Source organism: Acinonyx jubatus, chromosome C2, assembly GCF_027475565.1.
Source record: "Acinonyx jubatus isolate Ajub_Pintada_27869175 chromosome C2, VMU_Ajub_asm_v1.0, whole genome shotgun sequence".
Taxonomy (NCBI): domain Eukaryota; kingdom Metazoa; phylum Chordata; class Mammalia; order Carnivora; family Felidae; genus Acinonyx; species Acinonyx jubatus.
The window spans coordinates 92,720,712-92,739,052 of NC_069384.1; the positions used below are offsets into that span (position 1 = coordinate 92,720,712).

Here is an 18,341-nt window from a genome sequence, read left to right on the forward strand (position 1 = left end):
CATCTGTAAGAGCAAATTCAAATGCAGCTGGAACTTCCAAAAGCACTGCCAGGTGGGACTCCTACCTACTCTACTTAACAGATAAGACACACGAGTACCTCTAACAACTGCTACTTAAAAAATATTTCCCAAGTACTTCAGAAGAGTTTTATTACATTCTACTCCCTCTCCCCGGTTCCCCAATCCCAGCCTCATTTTGCTAAGTTATTTTTCAAACTCTTCACAGACGATGAAGAGATTATTGGGGTGAAAAATCAGATTCACCGCATTCTCTTCAGTACCTAGACCAAACTAGGTAAAGAATGATTTATTTTGTTTTCTGTGCTGGACCCTAAGTAACAGTATCAACTCATATTCCTAAGCCTATCCTGCTACATGAGAAAGCAAAGTGATAACAAATACTACACTGGAGAATCAGGACACCTGGGTTGTTCTGATTCTACCAAGAACTATGTCGGTGTCCCTATGCACAAATCCTTCTCCAGCTTCATACCATACGCTGTTTGGTGAGAGCCCTAGGTTTTTTTTTTTTCACATGCCCACTCCAATTAATTCAGTACAGTATTGAGAAAGATTCACTGCACCAGTTCCGTGATAATGAGAGAGGGTTGCCAAGGCTGTGTAATTGAGGGAAGAGAGCCATGTCACATATTTGCCACCCATTGGTTAGAAAAAGCACCACGGACCCTCCCACTTGGGCGTTCTCCTCAATCAAGAACTGTGGTGGCAAAAAAGAGGCATATTTGGTGCTGGGTTAGAAGGATCCAGAAAGTGTCTGGTCTCTGCCTCTAATTCATTCAACATTGCCGACAATATTAGTATCTGATAACTCAATAGTGACTAATTTTAAAAACTGTTCAGCAGGGGTGCCTGGCTGGCTCAGTCGGTTGAGCAATGGACTCTTGGTTTTGGCTCAGGTCATGATCCCAGGGTTGTGGGATCAAGCCCCATGTTGGGCTCCATGCTTAATGTAGAGTCTGCTTGAGATTCTCTCTCTCTCTCTCTCTCTCTCTCTCTCTCTCTCTCTCTCTCTCTCCCCCCCCCCACTTGCACACACACTCTCTAAAATAAAAATGTTTAAAAAACTGTTAAGCAACTTCTAATAATTAAGACTTCAGATTAGTGGGTGAGAGGATGGGGAAATAGACAAAGGGGATTAAGGGATACAGACTTCCAGTTACAAAGTAAGTTAAGTCGCAGAGATGAAAAGACAGCACGGGTAATATAGTCAATAAGATTGTAAAAACATTTGGTGACAGATGATGACCATACTTATCATGATAAGCATGGAGTAATGTATAGAACTGTCGAATCATTATGTTGTATCCCTGGAACCGTGTAACACTGTACGTAATTATACTTCAATAAAAAAAAGTTTTATAACTATAAAAACAAACAAAAAAAAGACTTAGGATTAAGTACACCCACTCAACTCATTTCATTAATCACAGCTGACAGTTATCACACCCAGAGCACTACAACAAATGAATGATATATGTGGAAATCATGTGTGATTGAAGTCATAAAAAGAAAAAAAAAACGAGTTGACGGATCTGGCCGTCCATCCCCTCGGCTGTCCAAACATTTCCTGGGTATCCTCCACACCTAGCACTGTGCATCCAGCTTTGCACATTTGGCTAAAACTATGTAACTGAGCTAAGATTTCAGTAATAAAGAGTGAGATTTTCAAACCTCCCTGTCCTTGATCTTTACACGACAGCCTCATTGGAATCCCTTTTTTTTTTTTAATGTTCCAAGATCCTTCTGTCAAAGGTATCAAGATATTGCTATGATTGAAATTATGACCTGAAATCACACTGCTGAGGGCTTTGTAAACCTGACATTCACCTCGTGTGTGGTATGGGTCTCCAGCTACCCCCGACCTTCGATCAACCGACGACTCAGGACTGACTGTCCCCTGGAGAGCCTCCAAACCTCTGCCGACAGCTGCACCACATTGCACTCTGTCTCCAACACTAAGAAAATTTCCTTACCCCTGATAAATTCTTACCGTCTTTTTTCCAGGGTTTGAAACAACCCTGTGGTAAAACAGCTTGCCCCTAGTTCTAGATTATCCTCCTGTAACATACAGTTTAAAAGACGTCTTTGGAGGCACCTGGGTGGCTCAGTCGGTTAAGCGTCCAACTTCGGCTCAGGTCATGATCTTGCGGTCTGTGGGTTCGAGCCCCGCGACGGGCTCTGTGCTGACAGCTCAGAGCCTGGAGCCTGTTTCAGAGCCTGCATCTCCCTCTTTCTCTGACCCTCCCCTGTTCATGCTCTCTCTCTGTCTCAAAAATAAATAAATGTTAAAAAAAAAAAAATTTTTTTTAAATAAAAGATGTCTTTGTATATTCTGGATTCATATACTTAATTTGGAAATAAAAATTAGTAAAAGAAATAATTTGTTCAGAACTAATTTTTACTTTACTAATTTCCTATGGAAATAACTTACTGTGAGTTTAAAAAACTCACAGCATTAGGAGCGCCTGGATGGCTCAGTAGGTACAGCATGTGACTTCTTGATCTCAGGGTTGTGAGTTCGACTCCCCATTGGGTATAGAGATAATACTTAACAATAAAAATTAAAAAAAAACAAAAACATAAATTTAAAAAATAAAAGTAACTCACAGCACATTGAAAATACTATTTATTCAAACCTAACTCCATGAAATGCAACACCAAGACAAATCACTTCTCTCCCAATGCCTATTCAGTCCCTAAGAAAGCTTATTTCCAGGGGCACCTGGGTGGTTCTGTCACTTAAGTGCCCGACTCTCGATTTCAGCTCAGGTCATGATTTCACAGATCCTGCGATCAAACCCCAGGTCGGGCTCCATGCTGACAGTGTACAGCCTGCTTGGGATTCTCTCACACATTCTTTCTCTTTCTCTCTCTCTCTCTCTCTCTCTCTCTCCCCCTCTCTCTCTCGGCCCCTCCTCCACTCCCACATGCGTGTATGTGGGCATGCACACACCCACTCTCTCACTCCCTCTCTCAAAATAAATACAAAGCCACTTAAAAAAATAAAGCATATTTCCCTCTCACTTAAACCAGAACTCTGAATATTATTTGGCCATCATCTATCTATCTATCTATCTATCTATATATATATGTATATGTGTGTGTGTATATATATATATATATGTATATATGTGTATATATATATATATATATATATATATATATATATATATATATCTTAAAAGCCTAACTGCTGGATAAGTGAGTAAAAATACTATTTTTTAATACCTTCTGTACAAACATCACTCATATCCTAAGAGAATGCTGTCAACACAAATGATGAGGTCATACTCTCTTCCATGACAGCTATCTTTTGTAAAGTTTTTAAAAAACGTTTTTACACGATCAGTTACACTTCAAAATATACCTCTGAAGATGCAGATCTCTAACTTGATATATGTAGATTATATTCCAATTTTTTAAAACATTTCATAAGAGGGGCGCCTGGGTGGTTCAGTCTGTTAAGCGTCTGACTTCAGCTCAGGTCATGATGTCGCGGTTTGTGAGTTTGAGCCCCGCATCGGACTCTGTGCTGACGGCTCAGAGCCTGGGGTCTGCTTCGATTCTGTGTTTCCCTCTCTCTCTGCCTCTTCTCCGCTCGAGCTCTGTCCCTCTCTCTCAAAAATAAACATTAGAAAAAAATTTTTTTAATATTTCATAAGAAATTCTCACGCCAGACACACTGCCTAAACTCTACATGATATGAGCAAAGAGGATCTCAGTGGCAATCCAATATCTGGAATTTAATTCAAGTTCTCTTCTATCCACCAGCTGTGTGACTTAGGTTTCTCAGAGCTTACGTACACCTGCAACATCATGTGGCTGGACTAGCTGATCTCGAATTCCCTTCTAATTCTGATTCCGGGATCCCAATACAGCAGTTTCAGCAATGTGGGATAAATCCTACATAAAGGTCTAGTTAGAAGGAATTTTCCCTGGATAGTACTTGCTTAGCCACATCTCTTTAACGAAAAATTACAATAGCCGTACAGCACTCACTCAGGTCACACCTTGAATGATAAGCATTTTTAGGCTGCCAGCTTTTTCTAGAACAAGATGAGGCAAGCACTTCTCTGGTACTAAGCTTCTCATTACTTTGAAACCGAATGGTTGTTTGATGAATGGTAAAAACTTCGAAATCTGAAGGCAAAGTGGTATATACTAGACTATCATTTCTTGCTGTATGTAGTGAGGGATGTCCTGAACATCCCTGAATAAGGTCTGCCTAGAACTTCAAATTCTCCTTCAGCTTTTTCACAAGGTATAAGAAGGTCACAAATACAGAATCACTTAATTCTCGTAGCCCCTGGCAAATACCAAAGACTCCAAATCATATTTTTTACATCGGCATGAGCTTTTCTACCACGAGGGTTTGATTACCCCTCTAGCATGTTACAACCTACACTAATTTCAAAAATGCAATCAATCTCAGCATTTAAAATTTGCAATGAATTTTTAAGTTTGTTTTTAAAACAGCAGCACTTTCAAGATTATCTAATCCATCTCTTATTTTTGAGAGGTCACACCAGTGATTAATGGGAAGGGTAAGGTCTCTGGTCTCTCCAATCACTTCATATTTCTGAACATATTTTCTACCTAAGTTTATAAAGGAAATTTGAGCAACTGGGTGGCTCAGTTGGTTAAGCATCTGACTTTGGCTCAGGTCATGATCTCAAGGTCTGCGAGTTCGAGCCCCACATTGGGTGAGCACGAGCCCCTCTGGTGAGCAGAGCCCCACTTGTCTCTCTCTCCCCCCACTCTGTCCCTCGTGGGATTCTCTCTCTCTTTCTCTCTCTCCCCCTGCCCAAGCTCACTTGCACCATCTCTCAATAATACATATATATATACACACACACACACATACACACACACACACAATATATATATATAGAATATACATATACATATATATATGAAACAACGGAGTTAGAAGCTCTTTACCACACCCACACACATATACACCAACTCTCGTTTTATCAAATTCCAACGGTTAATTATCCTCCCTCCTTCTCCTCCCATCCCTGACCTCCATCAGCTTCTATCTGCAAAGTCCCAAACCAGTCAACTACTGAGGCTCTCAGAGAAAACAAGTATTACCTACATTAATAACAGGAAATCTCCAAACGACACACACAAGGAAAAGATGACCACGCCTAAGAATGGTAGTTTACAATACAGGCATAGTAAATTATAGGTCTTAATTAGAAGCACATTACCTTAAAAAAAAAAAAAAAAAAAAAAAGGTGGAGGGGGAGTCAATACAGAGAGATTTGTTTTCTAAACAAACAGGAAGACTCAAAAGTATCCTCTACATTCCATCTGGATACTACAGTTTTAACCAAGTCACTGCAAAATATCCCTGGGAGTAGCCTGGAGGAAAAGTAATTGCAAACCCAAGGGAAAGTGAAGGAAACAGATACACCTGTAAGGAAGCGGGAACGAACTACATGTATCTATTTTTTCCTAAATCCATCCAGGTGGGAACTTCCAAAGTGTATAAAATGGAACAAATAAGCTGCTTTGTACTAATATATCTTATGTGAAAACAAAATTCTACCATAACCAAACCTGAAAACTCTAGATTGAATAGCTCGAGGTTCTTTAATACTAGACTTCACAGAACTAATATACACTGAGAATCGCTCCAGGGTCAAACTTTTTTGAACACAAACTTGTCTCAAGAGCTAGGGTTCATCAGATAATATTCTTTGGGTAATACTGCTGTAGCTATCTAATTATTTTCAACTCTCCTAATGAAATGATGTGATATCTCTATCTTTTTTCACCTAAGAACTTAGTCCAAATTTTTGGTAAAGAGTCAACGAAAATTGGATCCAGTGGTTAACTCCATAATCAAACAAACCACTCACAAGTCTAAAGGACTGACTGCACAATCTTCTTCCTCCACGTAATACCAAAATATAAGTCACATTTCCACATTAAACATGGTTTGAAATTGTCTAGTTATTCGAATTTCCCCTAGGAATAGTATGCCATTTGTTCTTTCTACCAAAGAGATCCAAAGGCTCAATTTTCCTAGTCCCCAATGCAAAAAGAAACCTACAACATTCACTTCCCCTGGAAGAAGTATCGCTTTTCCCAAACAGTAAACTTTTTTCTCAACCTTTTGCATTCCAGGCCACCACTACAAATAGAAAATAGTCTCTCTAGTAAACAGGAAATGTACAAATGGAGAACGTACACCTTTAGGGCCCTTCTAACGCTGTACCTGAGCAGAAAACAACGTGGCCATGCACTTTCAACATCTGAACCAATTACGCATTAACAAACAGTTCAACAAAGGAAGCATTTTTTCTCCAGACCCACATTCCATGCGGCCACTTCACAGTCAAAGCACTGAAGTTCATTCCTCTAAGTCAGAGCAGCTATCTCTTCCCCCTTGCATACCATCAGCAATCACAGCTACAATCATAAAAAGGCTAGACCTAAAAGAGATAGAGATGTTAGACAAACATTACATCAAGGGGCTACGATGTTCGAATGACTACAAAAGCCAAGAACGTAACGTCAATGACTAAAGTGGTCCAGTTTGCCTTTTTCCCTCTTTTGTAAAACATGGCTAGAGAGAAATATGTCTTTACATTTAAAAATTGAAAAGTTGAGGCGCCTGGGTGGCTCAGGAGGTAGAACGTCCGACTTCGGCTCAGATCATGATCTCAGGGTTCATGATGAGCTGGAGCCGAACATTGGGCTCTGTGCTGACAACACGGAGCCCACTTCAGATCCTCTGTCCCCCTCTCTCTCTGCCCCTCCCCACTCATTCTCTCTCTCTCTCTCTCAAAATAAACTTAAAAAAATATTTTAAAAAATTGAAAAGCTAAAAGTATGCACATAATAGTAAAAACCAACAGACAGCTTCATTATCTATGGGTGTGGTAGGGTCCCCTCCCTAAGGAAAAAACAGAACAAAACCTTAAGGCTATAAGCATTCGTACGTGACAACATCCCTCAGGACCTTGTGACAGGAGACTACTTAATCAGACTGCATGTCCGTGTGTTACTATGTATGGGAGACAAAGAAGTAGAAAATATATAAAAAACTACACCACATGGCATTGGGGGCTCAGTTCTTTGGTGAGAAACCCAACTGAGCCCTGCCGGCACAAATAAAGTTGCTTCCTGGAAAGATAAGGCTCGGTGTCATGCCTCTCTGTGCAAGAATCCTGCTACATGGGGACGGCTACAAGCTGGAGAGTAAATGCCCCCTTTAAAGAGGGAGCTCAGCTCAGGCCTCACTACCATGCAGGAACGCAGGCCCACACTGCCAAATTTCCAAGAACGATCAGAAATTTCATTTTAGGTGAAATCCCTTAATTTTTAAGTGTTGCTTCCAAATTCAAGAACAAACAACACTGTGTAAGGTCAGAACACAAAATCTGCAGGTCATATCCTTCAGCCCAGTTTACAAATTCAATCCCATCAAACCAGATGGGTCAACCAAAACTACCCAGAGAGATCCCATCACTTGTCCAAAGCTGAAAACATGATCTAAGAAATGAGTCTCATCAATTTATAGCACCATCTAACTACCACACGTTGTTTCATTTAATCACCAAATTTACTGAGCACCTACTGTGACTGAGATGCTGTTGCAGACATTGGAAATTCACCAATGCACAGGTGGAGGGGAAAAAAACAAAAAACCTGTCCTCCTGGAGTTTACATTCTACTAAAAGGAAACAAACATTGAACATAATAAGTTAGTTATGTAGTGTGTAAGAAAGTGATAATTAAACACACACACACACACACACACACAGCAGGGCAAGTAGAATCAAGAGTACTACATATTAGGGCACTTGGGTGGCTCAGTTGGTTAATGATCAGACTTCAGCTCAGGTCATGATCTTGCAGCCTGTGAGTTCGAGCCCTGCATCAGGCTCTGTGCTGATAGTCTGTGTCCCCCTCTCTCTCTGCACCTCCTCTGCTCGCGCTTTGTCTATCTTTTCTGTCTCTCTCAAAACTAAATAAACATTTAAAAAATTTAAAGCGTATTAATTTCATGTCCTACAAAGATTTTGTTGGGGCCAAAATGTTTTCTAAGCCATGACAAAGTCTAACATGGCTAACATGTAACTAGGCAAATAATTTTTGTATGCTTCAATTCCCTATCCCTAAAATAAAGATCCTAGCCTAGCCTACCTAACGCCCACTATTGTTAAGACGATCTTTAGCTACTATCTGAGAAAAGTGAACATGTTCTATTTTAGTGAAAGAGTCATAACACTGCCTATTAAATCTTTCCAGGTATTCAGAATACCTCTTAAATGTCCCAGGAGCTTATTAGATTCTATCCTTCAGATGCAACAAACAGCCACTAAAACCGTTAACATTTCCTTTCCCTTCTAAGATCGGACCACATTCTGAAGTACTGTAGTAAGATGTCAATTTACAGAAGAAATAGAATGAAGCTGTTCATATTTTCCTCCCATTTTCATTCTCCTGATTATCCAGCACCGAGCATTTTCTCTTACCATGATTTTGCTTGCTAACAGCTATGTAATGTCTTTTACTCTCTATAAGGTTGCTAGTATGCATTACGTGTGATCGTCTCTTTCCTGCAACCCAGAAACGGACAGAAATGACAGGGCAATATTGTTGTGAGACACACTCCATCAGTCTCTGGTGCTCATACAAGTCCTGCCAGGTAAGTAAAAATGCAAGGCCCTGCTTGTGCTGTACCCAGGCTGTTTCTCAGAGTTCTGTTTGCAGTGAACAACTTTGACAGATGGGATGAGGTCTCTCCTCTGGATAAAGACCAAGTTCACCTACTGCATGCTACAACAGCAGTGGCTTGCCCCAAGTTTAGTGTTCCACATGTGTGCGGCTCCATCTGGATGCTTCAGATCACCTCTGCGGGTCTGGGGAGCCAGGAGGAACTGACACAAGCATGCCGATGTCTGGGCTGTTTGGTACGCCCCTGTCTGTGGCACAGAAGTCCCTCGTCTTCTGCCAATATAGGACAAATGGCAACAGAAGAACTATTAGCTTAAGGTAAATCAAACGCCAGACTCAACAATGCCAAATCAAGTTAAAGAAGCCCAAACTTACTTACTCAGAGGTCATTCTTAGTAAGCTTATAGACAACACTTACAAACCATCTTATCCTAAATGCATGCCCGATTCATTTTGTACTTTCGAACTAACGTCCACAAACATATACACATATTACTAATAGAGTGCCGCACACATTAGGTTTCAGAAATAGTTAATAAATTCCAATCGAATCCAGCTATCATTAATCCTTACCTCGTCGAAATTAAGTAACTAGAGAGCTGCATCTGAATCTGTACCTGGCATTACAATCAAGTCTCCCACCCTATCAGCACAGACTGCTTCAGAAGACAGGGGAGCAAGTTCTAGGCAGAGTTCTAAATATCCAGGGGCACCTGGGTGGCTCAGTCGGTTAAGCGTCTGACTTCAGCTCAGGTCATGATCTCACAGTTCATGGGTTCGAGCCCCACATCGGGGTGTCTGCTGTCAGCGCAGAGGCTACTTTGGATCCTCTGTCTCCTCCTCTCTCTCTCTCTCTGCCCCTCTCCTGCTCATGAGCAATCTCTCTTTCTCTCAAAAATAAACAAACATTAAAAATCCAGATTAAGTCCAACTTCTCAGGGCCTCAATCTGTTTACCCGTGAAGTAGGAGGGCTGGGCCAGAGGGACACATCTCTTTTTCCAATTTTGATGATTTCCAGAATCTGATGATTCTACATGCAGCCTATACATGAGTGGAACATTCTTTACTGCTTTGTTCAGTGCTGGAGTGGTTTTATGAAGTGTGGTCCTGCAGAAAAGCTGGAGAATGAACTAGATGTCCTCTCAAGATACCTCCTGGCCCTATAATCCCATGATGTGCTTATAATGGAATTTGGCTATCCTTATAATTAGAAATGTAACTTGCTGGTCACACATCTGGATCAGATAAATCTGCACAAATAGCATTTCACCAGAAGCAGAAATGCCAAGCAAATGACAGCTGTGCTGTTACATCAGCCTTGCAAATAACAAGGAATACTATTTATCCATAGAAAGTAAGTGACCACAGCAGACAGTAAGTAATAAAGCTGACTTTGGGCATGGGGGAGATGTTTATAAAAGAAAAATCTGTATTGGTCAGACTTCCTTATTGGTTCACAAGGCTGGTACAGAAAAGAATTCCCATACATACCTCAAATGCCAAAACACTATTTCCTTATTTCCTGCCATCCTAGTTAATGATGAGTTTCTTGCCATTGAACTTTTGTAAATGTAAAGCCTCCTCTGACTTGAATGTCAACGTATCACATGGAACCAGGAACCTAATCCACAATTAAGTATTATCAAAGTGTCAAATGTACTCTGGGAATACTCACAACCATAGAAAATAAATGCATTTCAAGTTAACAATTAATTTCACTCAACCAACATGCTGGATAATGTGAAACAAGAGGAAATTACTTTCCTAAGAAGAAATAAAAGCTCTTCCTAGCCAATTAGGTAAGCATTAACTACCTTACACTTTGAAGCACATTTCTTAAACCCAAAAACTTAATGTGTTAACCTAACTGCTCTGAGGAATAACTGACAAAATGCAAGACTAACGGCAAATGGGAATTGCTAACCTTACCCCCAGCCGTTCAATCTTGTAAGTTACAACACTGCTGAAAATTTTACTTTCCGTGTTCAGCAATACATTCAGACTTTGGGTGATCATGATGTGCCAATGTAGTGTCCATCAATTATAACAAATGCACCACTCTGATGGGGGATAGTGATAATGGGAAGGCTATGTATGCGTGGAGGGAAAGGGGTATATATATGAGAAGTCTCTATACCTTCCTCTCAATTTAGCTGTGTATCTAAAACTGCTCTTAAAACAAACAAACAAACAAAGAAAACCTTCCAAAAAATGGATTCAGTATATTATAGATTTAAGAAGAAAGTAACTTTTATATCAAGTCAATGCCCTGCCTTGAAATATATGTATGAAATAAGATCCTAAGATTTTAACCTATAAAATGTAAGACTCAAAATCATCACTTGACATACAAAACACAAATACGGAGAAGCACAATATCAGCATAAAACTCAAAATTCTAGACTCGGGTCCAATTTTGTGCCATGCACAGAAAAAACAAAGAGAACAAAGATCAGAGAGACAATGAAACAAAAGATACACCACAGAAACCAGGGTTACATTTCAGATCAATGGAGAAAACAGAGATGATTGGAGAAGTAAAGTAAGTCAGAAGCAAATTTCTGTGGCCATTAAATGGAAGAATCCAGGAGGTAATCCGATTCTTCCCATTTTGCAATACTAACGAACAGCCACTAGTAACAACCAGTGTCTTTGAATCAGTCCTGAAAGGAGTACAGGGATAGAAAACGACGCAACAGATGAATCTCTGGAAAAAGAATAAATCACAACTTCCAACCTTTATATATCAGTTTTTACATATATATAAATTTTTAAACTCAAACCTTAGACTAACATGATGACATCCTGATGGTCAATCAATTTTCAAAAAAGTGTTAATTAACTATTTCCAAATACTGGGGAAACAGTTTAAGTAGCTGAGGTTCTAAACTGATTCTAATTCCTAAGAAAGTTACTGTAAGGAAAATGAGTTAGCCCTTCAAAAATAACCACCAGATTCAGAGACTCAAATAGACACACACATTTTACGCGTAATCATGGGATGTCCTTAATAAACACAATCAGCAGGAGATTCCTAGTCTAGACTTTCTTTGGGGCCCTCGAAGCTTTCTACTAAGAACATATCAAATCTGAGCCCGTGATGGTCTATCAGCAAACCACCTTTAAATTACAGGTGAGAGCAGAGCCTTCTGGCTTTGTGCCAAGACGAAACATCACATGGGCAGTTCCCATCCCTTCAAGCTATTGCTAAAAATTCTAAGATTCAAAAGGATGTCTTCAACCTAAAAAGGGCAAGAAGTCTCAGAAGAAGGTCACAGCTGAACCACACTCAACTTCAACAGTCAATCCATGAGAAAACCAAGCATATTCCAAAGCCTCAGGTGCAAGACAATTACTAAAACTGGGTAATGCCGCCCCCCCACCCCACCCTTTCCAATAATTCTTTCAGGTAACTGAAGGTCATTATCAACTAGCCTTCAGAGTGAAGTACAAACTTTTGATAAGATAAACCTTATTTTTCTGTTGAGGTTCTTCCATAGTTGTTTTCTTGATTCAGGTTTTAAACAACCGCCTCATTCATGTTTAAAAAAATAATAACCGGCCTATTTGTCAGTCTTTTCTCTTTCTCCACCCTCTATTATTCTAAATCCATTCTTTTGTTTTAGAACGCTGTTTGTGACTTCAGATTTGAAACCAAGCATTCGAGATTCTGCGCAGCCACACAGACAGGATTTCAGTTAGCAAGGCTGCCAAATCAACAGCTAGTCCAGCAGTGCAAAAATCCAGTCCCTACCTTTTTTTTTTTTTTTTTTAAAGAAATAGATTTTCTGCCTCCATGCTTTTCATTTCCAGGAACAATACTTCTCTCACGAAAAGCAAAGGCACCGATCAGAACTCGGCCTTCCCTCACCCAACACCTCACGTTAAAAAAACACTCCCAGGTCCTATCTTTCCTTACTAGGAACTCCTCATCTTAAAGGATATTGACAATTTGCCAAATTGTGGCTACTGAGGCATTATTTGCCCTCTCAACACGTTTCCCTGTGTACAGAACTGAGGACTGAAGGAAGACCTGAACAGTGGCAACACAGGGGTAATCCTAATACCTGTGCTTCAAATACCTGCCTGCAAAATTTTTTCCAACTATCTACAGACCTTCATGTCAATATCCACCCAACTCGCTTGCCAGTTTGTTCTTCCTGGTCTCTCCTCCTATTAAGCTAGCAGGTACACTTGGAACTGTAGCTCCAAACACAAAATCCCACCAAGGGCAAAGGCATAAGGACCTTCTAGATTCCTGCAACTGATACAGATTTATTCTTTTATTCTAATCAGCACATAATAGAAGATACTGAGACCTCATCTCAGATTCTGTGTAGCTTAACAGCATAACATTTATAGTACTTAGTAGAAGAAATCATGAATTCTTATTTTTCATGTCTCCCTAATCCTGGGGATACGCAGATTTATACAAATGCCCATCCCTGTCCTGTCTCTGTGACACACTATTTCTGTAGGGTGTGGGTTCCATTATCTCAAAGGTTGCTTAAATACCTACATAGGAGTTTAGCAGCAACAACAACAACAACAACAACAACAACAAAAGTGTGTCCTTTATCTCCTGTATCAAAGGGTCAACAGACAGTCAAGTAAACACATTCCCATAGCAATCATATGACACTCATCACCAGAAGAACTTCCTGTAAAAGGCGGCCATGGCCAGGAATCTCCAAAACTAGTGTCTGAATTTCCTCCCGCAGTTTAGGGAATGCCCCTCAAATCAATGAGAACAAGAAAGATGCCTGGGTGGCAGCAGACAGAAAGCTATCATTAGAGTCAAGAGCATTTTGTGCAGATTGCCCTCATCCAAAGGCGCCCGTGTTTTCATCTGCCACAATCTAAATGTCTCAGTATACTTAAATATTTACTTCAATCAACCTACTGCTCGCAGAGAAGCTACGATGAAAAGGGAGATTCATTCATAATCTGAAATTTACCATTTCCACACTAAAAATGAGTACTTTCTACAGACATTGTCATATTGGTTAAATGGCATCTCTCACCTTCTTCTGACACAGAGATCTGCATTCAGTTGGACGTGGACACCTGTGCTCACCCTCCCAAATCCCAGGATTCCATTAACATGACATTATTAGAAGATAGCTATTTTCACAGGTTTTAAATGGAGAGGAGGGGCCTTTTAAGGATTAGTACAAAGTGTCATTTCACTTTAAAGAATGTCAAGTGGAAGTTCACAGAAAAAGTTAAAAACATGAAATCCAATTTGGATTTGCCCGAAATCATACAACTAGGCAGATTCTCCTTCTCTGTGTATTTTATTTGGGTTACTACTTTTGGCTTTGAGGCATCATTTTCTCTGAAAACAAAAATGATTTTTTTCCTAAGGTGACTTTAATACTAGTTCCTTAAGTACTTTTTCAGTTTGCCTTTATGAACTTAAAGTACTAGGAAACTCAAAAGTATTTGTTTTAGGGGCTCCTGGGTGGCTCAGCCGGTTAAGCATCCAACTTCAGCTCAGGTCATGATCTCACTGTCTGTGAGAGTTCAAGCCCTGCTTTGGGCACTGTGCTGTCAGCTCAGACCCTGGAGCCTGCTTCAGATTCTGTGTCTCCCTCTCTCTGCCCCTCCCCCACTCTCTCTCTCTCTCTCTCTCAACCTCTCTCTCAAAGATAAATAAACATTAAAAAAAAAAGAAATAAAAATTTAAAGTATTCCAGTTTTCTTCTTTGGAAAAAAAAGTCAAACATTTTTTATAGTGGGAGCCTTTCTACAAGAGATCAGAGAAAAGAATCCATTAATTTTCTCTCAGACAACCACACTGGAGGCCACAATCTTTAACCAGGGAAGGGAGAGAGCATTCATCAGTTAAGTGTAGTAATGTTCTAGGGCTTTGTTTATAAGTCCATCATAAATTGCCACCTTTCTTGGACTAGAAAGCTTTAATTGATATATATGTAGTTCAGAATAAAGTAAAGGAAGAGGCAGGCCTATGTGAAAATGCCACCTCACAGAGATTTTCCTGCCCCTAGACCAATGCAATCCCAATCTGGCTGAATAATGTCACATTTAAGGCTTGGTTTCCTTGCTCTTTGACTCTACACATTTTCTCATGTTACAAATATATTTACATTTCTCATTAATAAAATTCCTAAGTTGTTAATTTTTTTAAATAGGAGAAATTCTATTTTTAAAAAAATAAATAAATTTCCAACTACACCTATGCACAGATTTTTAAGTGCTTCCAATCCCTTAAATTATATTCAATTCAGAAAAGACATGATTTTTTTTTACCAATCCAGTCCCATTTACTTCAAATGCCAGGTCTCCAGTTACCTCTCTTGAATAATCCTACTTACCTATGATTATATTCAAGTTGTACTTATGTGGCTTTCGTGTACATAGATTTTTTCTTTCTTTTTTTTTTTTTAATTTTTTAAGTTTATTTATTTATTTTTGAGAGAGAAAGGCGGGGGGGAGGGGAGGGGCGGACACAAGAGAGGGAAGGACAGAGAGAAAGAGGGAGACACAGGACCTGAAACAGGCTCCAGGCCCCAAGCTGTCAGCACAGAGCCCGATGTGGGGCTCGAACCCAGGATCTGTGAGATCGTTACCTGAGCCGAAGTTGGACGCTTAATCGAGTAAGCCACCCAGGTGTCCCCCCCGCCTTTTTCAAATTTTTTTAAGTTTATTTACTTATTTTGGGGGGGTGGGGCACACAAGCGAAGGAGGGACAGAGAGAAAGAGGGAGTGTAGATTTTATTTTCTGATATGAATGCAAACTCTGAAGAACCACATTCCTATTTATTTTGTTTACTTAAACCTCTTCCCCCCAATATACTACTTTATATAAGACAGACATTTTTTATTTATGTATGTATTTATTTATCTAATATAATTTACTGTCAAACTGGCTCCATACAAACCCAGTGCTCATCCCAACAAGTGCCCTCAATGCCCATCAACCACTTTCTCCTCTCCCCCACCCCCCATCAACCCTCAGTTACAACAGACATTTTTTAAAATTCAATCTCTAAAACTATTAACATTGGTCCAAATTTACCCATGTCAAAGTCACTCTAGAAATAGTTACAATTTTATTTTAAAATTATACTTCGTTGTCTTAAAAAGTTAAAGACCCCTCTTGATGCCCTTGTGACCTGAAGAGAATTTACAGGCTTTTATCACATATAATGGAAACTTTCAAACTTCCCTTAACCACTCTGAAACTCAAGAAAAATAACTTAGTATTTTTGTACTGTGATCATTTTTTTTTAACTAATTTCCACTTCATTTTTTTAACGAATTAAAATAAAGGAAAACTGTATACATCCACTCTCTTCCTAGGAGCTGCCATTTCATCTTTGCTGAGACGTGCACTCAAGTGGAAAGGCAGGAAGAGCTCACAATTCAGAAGGGAAACACATACAAGCATACAACACAGAGCCATAAAAGACCACGTGCAATTGAGCAATTGAGCACTAAAAGAGAGCTCCATGGGTGAGGGCATGGCTAGGACTCATCATACTCCAAACGGCAGCACAATTCTCTACAATGTACACTCTCTGAAAGCAGTAATTTTTGTTCTGCTCTCTGCTGTATCCCCATGCCTCAAGAACAGTCCAAACAGTGCTCGGCAAGTGTGTGAGGAATAAATACTTGTAAGAAAAAAAAAAAAAAAATTGTGCCACACATAGTAGACATTACTAGGAAAGAAGACAGGAAAAAGACATGGCAGTGGTTAAATTTTATTTTGAGATTGTATTTCTTCCGGTCACCATTACTTTAAGGTGGGCACAAACTTTAAGTATCTAAGGGCAGATGACCATGATGGTAGTCAAAATATCAAAACAGGGGCACGTGGGTAGCTCCATCAGTTGCGCATCCGACATCAGCTCAGGTCACGATCTCACAGTTTGTGAGTTCGAGCCCCACATCGGGCTTGCTGCTGTCAGCACAGAGCCTGCGTAGACATTCTGTTCCCCTCTTTCTCTTTCCCTCCCCTGTTCCTGGTCATGCTCTCTCTCAAAAATAAATTTAAACATAAAAAAAAACATTAAAAACTGTTTTTAAGAAATTCAAAATATCCAAACACACAAGGAAAACCTTTAAAAAGTAGGGACCTTAATTAAGGCCCTTAAAAGAGAAGAGCTAAAGGCAAATAAGCTAACTGTAGTTGAATTTGAGTTGACTTTGAAGAAACAAACCTGTTCTAGGTTGCTATGGAGCAGTATTTTCTGAACTAGAGGCCAAGACCCATTCCTGTGTCATATAATCAATTTAGTGGGTCACTGACTTTCTTTTTAAAAAATATATAATAGTACAGAATTGCATCACAAAGAATAAAGGCAAGCACGGACTTAACGAAACTTTTGACTTTTGATTCAGCTATTACATACATAAATATTTTTGTGTATGTGTATTTACTAAGCTACTATACCTCAAAGTGTGTCCTGGTCAAAATATGTGAAAAAAATATTGCTACACAAAGCCTCTCAACCATGACAATTTGGGTTCAATGTAAAAATGAAAGATATCAAAAAAAAAAAAAAATTAACTGATTCATCATTAAAGCTGAAGACATTCTGTCAGGAAACCATGGCAGCTGGGCACCTGGGTGGCTCAGTCAGTTGAGCATCCGACTTCGGCTCAGGTCACGATCTCGTGGTTCATGAGTTCAAGCCCCACATCAGGCTCGCTGCTATCAGCGAGAAGCCCGCTTTGGATCCTCTGTCCTCCCCTCTCTACCTCTCCCCCACTTGCTCACGCCAGCGCGCATGCGCATGCTGTCTCTCTCTCAAAAATCAATGAACATGAAAAAAACAAACAAACAGAGCACCTGGATGGTTCAGTTGGTTAAGCATCTGACTCTTGATGTCAGCTCAGGTCATGATCTCACGGTTGAGGAGTTCAAGCCCCGGGTCGGGCTCTGCGTTCAGCACCGAGCCTGCTTGGGATTCTGTCTCGCTCTCTCTGCCCCTCTTCTGCCCCTCCCCACCTCAAAATAAATAAAATAAACTTAAACAAAACAAAAGAACTGAAAGAAACCTTAGTGACCACCTGGTCCAATTCTTCCATTTCACTAATTATAAACATAAAGATACCTCACACCAAACTGGTAGTTAGGGGCACAATGGCTGTTGACCATGTGTCAAGATGTCATACAGGTGGCCTTGACATCAGTTGAAATAAAGAATTAGATGCCCTCCCTGATACCTCAGATCAAAATTCTTTAATGTAAAGCTACAACCAAGTATTTCTGTACTTATCTTTTGACGATCAGATCTACACATTTTCGGGAAAAAAGATAACAGGGACTTCATTTACATATATGTCATTACTCATAGGACTCAGGACTTCAAACATGATAAAAACCATTAAGGAAAAAAAGCTTCTTCTTTTGAAGTCTGAGAAGACACAAAGACAAGGAAAAACATTTTTTGACCAAAAAAATGCATTAGATAACCCTTAAATAGAAGAAATTCCACCTTGAGGTAAGTTACAAAACTTAAAATCTCTGAAATGGAAATACCCTTTGCCACGTTTGGGAGAAATTAACTCCCAGTCTTTGAGTATCTGCAGCAAAGTAGAAAGGAAAGATTTGTGAGACCTGCTCATCCAATTTCTAACCAGTCCAGACCCA

The 18,341-nt window shown here is 39.8% G+C and overlaps 1 protein-coding gene across 4 annotated transcripts in view; it reads right to left on the reverse strand.

Annotated features, from left to right (window-relative positions):
* Positions 1–18,341, reverse strand: part of FNDC3B (fibronectin type III domain containing 3B) — a 356,845-nt gene that overhangs the window by 301,963 nt on the left and 36,541 nt on the right. The window lies entirely within an intron of this gene.